Source organism: Hypanus sabinus, chromosome X1, assembly GCF_030144855.1.
Source record: "Hypanus sabinus isolate sHypSab1 chromosome X1, sHypSab1.hap1, whole genome shotgun sequence".
NCBI classification, from domain to species: domain Eukaryota; kingdom Metazoa; phylum Chordata; class Chondrichthyes; order Myliobatiformes; family Dasyatidae; genus Hypanus; species Hypanus sabinus.
The window spans coordinates 32353733-32362603 of NC_082738.1; positions in this window are offsets into that span (position 1 = coordinate 32353733).

The window sequence follows — 8871 nt, forward strand, 5'->3', positions numbered from 1 at the left end:
ATCCCAGAACCAGTAACCTCCTCTACACACCTCATAGTGTCAGTAACCTACTCAATACCCCTCCCAGGGTCAGTAACCCCCACTACACCCCTCTCAGGGTCAGAAACCCCCTCTATCCCACTCCCAGAGCCAGTAACCCCTCTACACCCCTCCCAATGTCAGTAATCTCCTCTACACCCCTCCCAGGGTCAGTAACCCCCTCTACACCCCTCCCAGTGTCAGTAACCTCCTCTACACCCCTCCCAGGGTTAGTAACCCCCACTACACTCCTCCCAGGGTCAGTAACCTCCTCTATACCCCTCCCAGTGTCAGTAACGCCTTCTACACCACTCCCAGTACCAGTAGCCCCCTCCGGCTCTAACCCCTCCCAGGGACAGTAACCACCTCTACACCCCTCCCAATGTCAGTAACCTCCTCTACACCCCTCCCAGTGTCAATAACCTCCTCTATACCCCTCCCAGGGTCAGTAACCCCCTCTACACCACTCCCAGAGCCAGTAACCCCCTCTACACCCCTCCCAGTGTCAGTAATCCCTTCTACACCACACACAGTTGCAGTAGCCCCCTCTGGCTCTACACCCCTCCCAGGTCAGTAACCCCCTCTACACCCCTCCCAGTGTCAGTAATCCCCTCTACACCACTCACAGTGCCAATAGCCGCCTCTGGCTCTACTCCCCTCCCAGGGTCAGTGACCCCCTCTACACCCCACCCAGTGTCAGTAACCTTCTCTATACCCCTCCCAGGGTCAGTAACCCCCTCTACACCCCTCCCAATGTCAGAAACCTCCTCTAATCCCCTCCCAGGGTCAGTAACCCCCTCTACACCACTCCCAGAGCCAGTAGCCCCCTCCGGCTCTACACCCCTCCCAGGGTCAGTAACCCCCTCTATACCCCTCCCAGTGTCAGTAACATCCTGTATAGCACTCCCACAGCCAGTAAACCCCTCTATACCCCTCCCAGGGTCAGTAACCCCCTCTACACCCCTCCCAATGTCAGAAACCTCCTCTAATCCCCTCCCAGGGTCAGTAACCCCCTCTACACCACTCCCAGAGCCAGTAGCCCCCTCCGGCTCTACACCCCTCCCAGGGTCAGTAACCCCCTCTATACCCCTCCCAGTGTCAGTAACATCCTGTATAGCACTCCCACAGCCAGTAAACCCCTCTATACCCCTCCCACAGCCAGTTACCCCCTCAACACCGCTCCCAATGTCATTAACCTCCTCTATACCCCTCCCAGGGACAGTAATCCCATCTACACCACTCCCACTGCCAGTAGCCCCCTCTGGCTCTACACCCCTCCCAGGGTCAGTAATCCCCTCTACACCACTCCCAGAGCCAGTAGCCCCCTCCGGCTCTACACCCCTCCCAGGGTCTGTAACCCCCTCTACACCCCTCCCAGTGTCAGTAACCTCCTCTATACCCCTCCCAGTGACAGTAACCACCTCTACACCCATCCCAATGTCAGTAACCTCCTCTACACCCCTCCCACGGTCAGGAACCCCCTCTACACCCATCGCAATGTCAGTAACCTCCTCTACACCCCTCCCAGGGTCAGTAACCCCCTCTACACCACTCCCAGAGCCAGTAACCCCCACTACACCCCTCCCAGTGTCAGTGATCACTTCTACACCACTCACAGTTGCAGTAGCCCCCTCTGGCTCTACACCCCTCCCAGGGTCAGTAACCCCCTCTACACCCCTCCCAGTGTCAGTAATCCCTTCTACACCACTCACAGTGCCAGTAGCCCCCTCTGGCTCTACTCCTCTCCCAGGGTCAGTGACCCCCTCTACACCCCACCCAGTATCAGTAACCTCCTCTATACCCCTCCAAGGGTCAGTAACCCCATCTACACCCCTCCCAATGTCAGAAACCTCCTCTACACTCCTCCCAGAGTCAGTAACCCCCTCTACACCCCACCCAGTGTCAGTAAGCTTCTCTATACCCCTCCCAGGGTCAGTAACCCCCTCTACACCCCTCCCAATGTCTGAAACCTCCTCTGCACCCCTCCCAGTGTGATTAACCCCCTCTATTCCCCTCCCAGGGTCAGTAACCCCCTCTACACCACTCCCAGAGCCAGTAGCCCCCTCCGGCTCTACACCCCTCCCAGGGTCAGTAACCCCCTATACACCCCTCCCAGTGTCAGTAACCCCCTCTATACCCCTCCCAGTATCAGTAAACCCCCTATACCCCTCCCAGGGTCAGGAATCCCTTCTACACCACTCCCAATGCCAGTAGCCCCCTCCGGCTCTACACCCCTCCCAGGGTCAGTAAACCCCTCTACACCCCTCCCAGTGTCAGTAACCTCCTCTATACCCCTCCCAGTGTCAGTAACCCCCTCTATACCCCTCCCAGTGTCAGTAACATCCTGTATAGCACTGCCACAGCCAGTAAACCCCTCTATACCCCTCCCACAGCCAGTAACCCCCTCAACACCCCTCCCAATGTCTGTAACCTCCTCTACATCCCTCCCAGTGTCAGTAACCTCATCTACACCACTCCCAGGGTCAGTAACCTCCTCTATACCCCTCCCAGTGTCAGTAACCCCCTCTATACCCCTCCCAGTGTCAGTAACATCCTGTATAGCACTGCCACAGCCAGTAAACCCCTCTATACCCCTCCCAATGTCAGTAACCTCCTCTACACCCCTCCCAGTGTCAGTAACCACCTCTATACCCCTCCCAGCATCAGTAACCCCCTCTACACCACTCCCAGAGCCAGTAACCCCCTCTAACCCCCAGCCAGTGTCAGTAATCCCTTCTACGCCACTCACAGTTGCAGTAGCCCCCTCTGGCTCTACACCCCTCCCAGGGTCAGTAACCCCCTCTACACCCCTCCCAGTGTCAGTAATCCCTTCTACACCACTCACAGTGCCAGTAGCCCCCTCTATACCCCTCCCAGGGTCAGTAACATCCTGTATAGCACTGCCACAGCCAGTAAACCCCTCTATACCCCTCCGACAGCCAGTAACCCCCTCAACACCCCTCCCAATGTCATTAACCTCCTCTATACCCCTCCCTGGGTCAGTAATCCCATCTACACCACTCCCAGAGCCAGTAGCCCCCTCCGGCTCTACACCCCTCCCAGGGTCAGTAATCCCCTCTACACTCCTCCCAGTGTCAGTAACCTCCTCTATACCCCTCCCAGTGTCAGTAACCCCCTCTATACCCCTCCCAGGGTCAGTAATGCCTTCTACACCACTCCCAGTATCAGTAGCCCCCTCCGGCTCTATACCCCTCCCAGGGTCAGTAATCCCCTCTGCACCACTCCCAGAGCCGGTAGCCTCCTCCGGCTCTACACCCCTCCCAGGGTCTGTAACCCCCTCTACACCCCTCCCAGTGTCAGTAACCTCATCTAAACCCCTCCCAGTGTCAGTAACCCCCTCTATACCCCTCCCAGGGTCAGTAATGCGTTCTACACCACTCCCAGTACCAGGAGCCCCCTCCGGCTCTATACCCCTCCCAGGGACAGTAACCACCTCTACACCCCTCCCAATGTCAGTAACCTCCTCTACACCCCTCCCAGTGTCAGTAACCACCTCTATACCCCTCCCAGCGTCAGTAATCCCTTCTACACCACTCCCAGAGCCAGTAACCCCCTCTAACCCCCAGCCAGTGTCAGTAATCCCTTCTACACCACTCACAGTTGCAGTAGCCCCCTCTGGCTCTATACCCCTCCCAGGGTCAGTAACCCCCTCTACACCCCTCCCAGTGTCAGTAATCCCTTCTACACCACTCACAGAGCCAGTAGCCCCCTCTGGCTCTACACCACTCCCAGGGTCAGTAACGCCCTCTACACCCCACCCAGTATCAGTAACCTCCTCTATACCCCTCCCAGGGTCAGTAACCCCCTCTACACCCCTCCCAATGTCAGAAACCTCCTCTACACGCCTCCCAGAGTCAGTAATCCCTTCTACACCACTCCCACTGCCAGTAGCCCCCTCTGGCTCTATACCCCTCCCAGGGACGGTAACCACCTCTACACCCCTCCCAATGTCAGTAACCTCCTCTACACCCCTCCCAGTGTCAGTAACCCCCTCTATACCGCTCCCAGGGTCAGTAACCCCCTCTACACCACTCCCAGAGCCAGTAACCCCCTCTACACCCCTCCCAGTGTCAGTAATCCCTTCTACACCACTCCCAATGCCAGTAGCCCCCTCCGGCTCTACACCCCACCCAGGGTCAGTAAACCCCTCTACACCCCTCCCAGTGTCAGTAACCTCCTCTATACCCCTCCCAGTGTCAGTAACCCCCTCTATACCCCTCCCAGTGTCAGTAACATCCTGTATAGCACTGCCACAGCCAGTAAACCCCTCTATACCCCTCCGACAGCCAGTAACCCCCTCAACACCCCTCCCAATGTCATTAACCTCCTCTATACCCCTCCCAGGGTCAGTAATCCCATCTACACCACTCCCAGAGCCAGTAGCCCCCTCCGGCTCTACACCCCTCCCAGGGTCAGTAATCCCCTCTACACCCCTCCTAGTGTCAGTAACCTCCTCTATACCCCTCCCAGTGTCAGTAACCCCCTCTATACCCCTCCCAGGGTCAGTAATGCCTTCTACACCACTCCCAGTACCAGTAGCCCCCTCCAGCTCTATACCCCTCCCAGGGACAGTAACCACCTCTACACCCATCCCAATGTCAGTAACCTCCTCTATACACCTCCCAGTGTCAGTAACCCCCTCTATACCCCTCCCAGTGTCAGTAACATCCTGTATAGCACTGCCACAGCCAGTACAACCCTCTATACCCCTCCCACAGCCAGTAACCCCCTCAACACCCCTCCCAATGTCTGAAACCTCCTCTGCACCCCTCCCAGTGTGATTAACCCCCTCTATTCCCCTCCCAGGGTCAGAAACCCCCTCTACACCACTCCCAGAGCCAGTAGCCCCCTCCGGCTCTACACCCCTCCCAGGGTCAGTAATCCCCTCTACACCCCTCCCAGTGTCAGTAACCTCCTCTATACCCCTCCCAGTGTCAGTAACCCCCTCTATACCCCTCCCAGGGTCAGTAATGCCTTCTACACCACTCCCAGTACCAGTAGCCCCCTCCGGCTCTATACCCCTCCCAGGGTCAGTAATCCCCTCTGCACCACTCCCAGAGCCGGTAGCCTCCTCCGGCTCTACACCCCTCCCAGGGTCTGTAACCCCCTCTACACCCCTCCCAGTGTCAGTAACCTCATCTAAACCCCTCCCAGTGTCAGTAACCCCCTCTATACCCCTCCCAGGGTCAGTAATGCGTTCTACACCACTCCCAGTACCAGGAGCCCCCTCCGGCTCTATACCCCTCCCAGGGACAGTAACCACCTCTACACCCCCCCCAATGTCAGTAACCTCCTCTACACCCATCCCAGTGTCAGTAACCCCCTCTATACCCCTCCCAGGGTCAGTAACCCCCTCTACACCCCTCCCAATGTCAGAAACCTCCTCTACACGCCTCTCAGAGTCAGTAATCCCTTCTACACCACTCCCACTGCCAGTAGCCCCCTCTGGCTCTACACCCCTCCCAGGGTCAGTAATCCCCTCTACACCACTCCCAGAGCCAGTAGCCTCCTCCGGTTCTACACCCCTCCCAATGTCAGTAACCTCCTCTACATCCCTCCCAGTGTCAGTAACCTCATCTATACCCCTCCCAGTATCAGTAACCCCCTCTATACCCCTCCCAGGGTCAGTAATGCGTTCTACACCACTCCCAGTATCAGTAGCCCCCTCCGGCTCTATACCCCTCCCAGGGACAGTAACCACCTCTACACCCCTCCCAATGTCAGTAACCTCCTCTACACCCCTCCCAGTGTCAGTAACCACCTCTATACCCCTCCCAGCATCAGTAACCCCCTCTACACCACTCCCAGAGCCAGTAACCCCCTCTAACCCCCAGCCAGTGTCAGTAATCCCTTCTACGCCACTCACAGTTGCAGTAGCCCCCTCTGGCTCTACACCCCTCCCAGGGTCAGTAACCCCCTCTACACCCCTCCCAGTGTCAGTAATCCCTTCTACACCACTCACAGTGCCAGTAGCCCCCTCTATACCCCTCCCAGGGTCAGTAACATCCTGTATAGCACTGCCACAGCCAGTAAACCCCTCTATACCCCTCCGACAGCCAGTAACCCCCTCAACACCCCTCCCAATGTCATTAACCTCCTCTATACCCCTCCCAGGGTCAGTAATCCCATCTACACCACTCCCAGAGCCAGTAGCCCCCTCCGGCTCTACACCCCTCCCAGGGTCAGTAATCCCCTCTACACCCCTCCCAGTGTCAGTAACCTCCTCTATACCCCTCCCAGTGTCAGTAACCCCCTCTATACCCCTCCCAGGGTCAGTAATGCCTTCTACACCACTCCCAGTATCAGTAGCCCCCTCCGGCTCTACACCCCTCCCAATGTCAGTAACCTCCTCTACACCCATCCCAGTGTCAGTAACCCCCTCTATACCCCTCCCAGGGTCAGTAACCCCCTCTACACCACTCCCAGAGCCAGTAACCCCCGCTACACCCCTCCCAGTGTCAGTAACCTCCTCTATACCCCTCCCAGGGTCAGTAACCCCCTCTACACACCTCACAGTATCAGTAACCTCCTCCTCACCCCTCCCAGGGTCAGTAACCTCCTCTACACCCCTCCCAGGGTCTGTAACCCCCTCTACACCCCCCCCCAGTGTCAGTAACCTCATCTAAACCCCTCCCAGTGTCAGTTACCCCCTCTATACCCCTCCCAGGGTCAGTAATGCGTTCTACACCACTCCCAGTACCAGGAGCCCCCTCCGGCTCTATACCCCTCCCAGGGACAGTAACCACCTCTACACCCCTCCCAATGTCAGTAACCTCCTCTACACCCCTCCCAGTGTCAGTAACCACCTCTATACCCCTCCCAGCGTCAGTAATCCCTTCTACACCACTCCCAGAGCCAGTAACCCCCTCTAACCCCCAGCCAGTGTCAGTAATCCCTTCTACACCACTCACAGTTGCAGTAGCCCCCTCTGGCTCTACACCCCTCCCAGGGTCAGTAACCCCCTCTACACCCCTCCCAGTGTCAGTAATCCCTTCTACACCACTCACAGAGCCAGTAGCCCCCTCTGGCTCTACACCACTCCCAGGGTCAGTAACGCCCTCTACACCCCACCCAGTATCAGTAACCTCCTCTATACCCCTCCCAGGGTCAGTAACCCCCTCTACACCCCTCCCAATGTCAGAAACCTCCTCTACACGCCTCCCAGAGTCAGTAATCCCTTCTACACCACTCCCACTGCCAGTAGCCCCCTCTGGCTCTATACCCCTCCCAGGGACGGTAACCACCTCTACACCCCTCCCAATGTCAGTAACCTCCTCTAAACCCCTCCCAGTGTCAGTAACCCCCTCTATACCGCTCCCAGGGTCAGTAACCCCCTCTACACCACTCCCAGAGCCAGTAACCCCCTCTACACCCCTCCCAGTGTCAGTAATCCCTTCTACACCACTCCCAATGCCAGTAGCCCCCTCCGGCTCTACACCCCACCCAGGGTCAGTAAACCCCTCTACACCCCTCCCAGTGTCAGTAACCTCCTCTATACCCCTCCCAGTGTCAGTAACCCCCTCTATACCCCTCCCAGTGTCAGTAACATCCTGTATAGCACTGCCACAGCCAGTAAACCCCTCTATACCCCTCCGACAGCCAGTAACCCCCTCAACACCCCTCCCAATGTCATTAACCTCCTCTATACCCCTCCCAGGGTCAGTAATCCCATCTACACCACTCCCAGAGCCAGTAGCCCCCTCCGGCTCTACACCCCTCCCAGGGTCAGTAATCCCCTCTACACCCCTCCCAGTGTCAGTAACCTCCTCTATACCCCTCCCAGTGTCAGTAACCCCCTCTATACCCCTCCCAGGGTCAGTAATGCCTTCTACACCACTCCCAGTACCAGTAGCCCCCTCCGGCTCTATACCCCTCCCAGGGTCAGTAATCCCCTCTGCACCACTCCCAGAGCCGGTAGCCTCCTCCGGCTCTACACCCCTCCCAGGGTCTGTAACCCCCTCTACACCCCTCCCAGTGTCAGTAACCTCATCTAAACCCCTCCCAGTGTCAGTAACCCCCTCTATACCCCTCCCAGGGTCAGTAATGCGTTCTACACCACTCCCAGTACCAGGAGCCCCCTCCGGCTCTATACCCCTCCCAGGGACAGTAACCACCTCTACACCCCTCCCAATGTCAGTAACCTCCTCTACACCCCTCCCAGTGTCAGTAACCACCTCTATACCCCTCCCAGCATCAGTAACCCCCTCTACACCACTCCCAGAGCCAGTAACCCCCTCTAACCCCCAGCTAGTGTCAGTAATCCCTTCTACGCCACTCACAGTTGCAGTAGCCCCCTCTGGCTCTACACCCCTCCCAGGGTCAGTAACCCCCTCTACACCCCTCCCAGTGTCAGTAATCCCTTCTACACCACTCACAGTGCCAGTAGCCCCCTCTATACCCCTCCCAGGGTCAGTAACATCCTGTATAGCACTGCCACAGCCAGTAAACCCCTCTATACCCCTCCGACAGCCAGTAACCCCCTCAACACCCCTCCCAATGTCATTAACCTCCTCTATACCCCTCCCAGGGTCAGTAATCCCATCTACACCACTCCCAGAGCCAGTAGCCCCCTCCGGCTCTACACCCCTCCCAGGGTCAGTAATCCCCTCTACACCCCTCCCAGTGTCAGTAACCTCCTCTATACCCCTCCCAGTGTCAGTAACCCCCTCTATACCCCTCCCAGGGTCAGTAATGCCTTCTACACCACTCCCAGTATCAGTAGCCCCCTCCGGCTCTACACCCCTCCCAATGTCAGTAACCTCCTCTACACCCATCCCAGTGTCAGTAACCCCCTCTATACCCCTCCCAGGGTCAGTAACCCCCTCTACACCA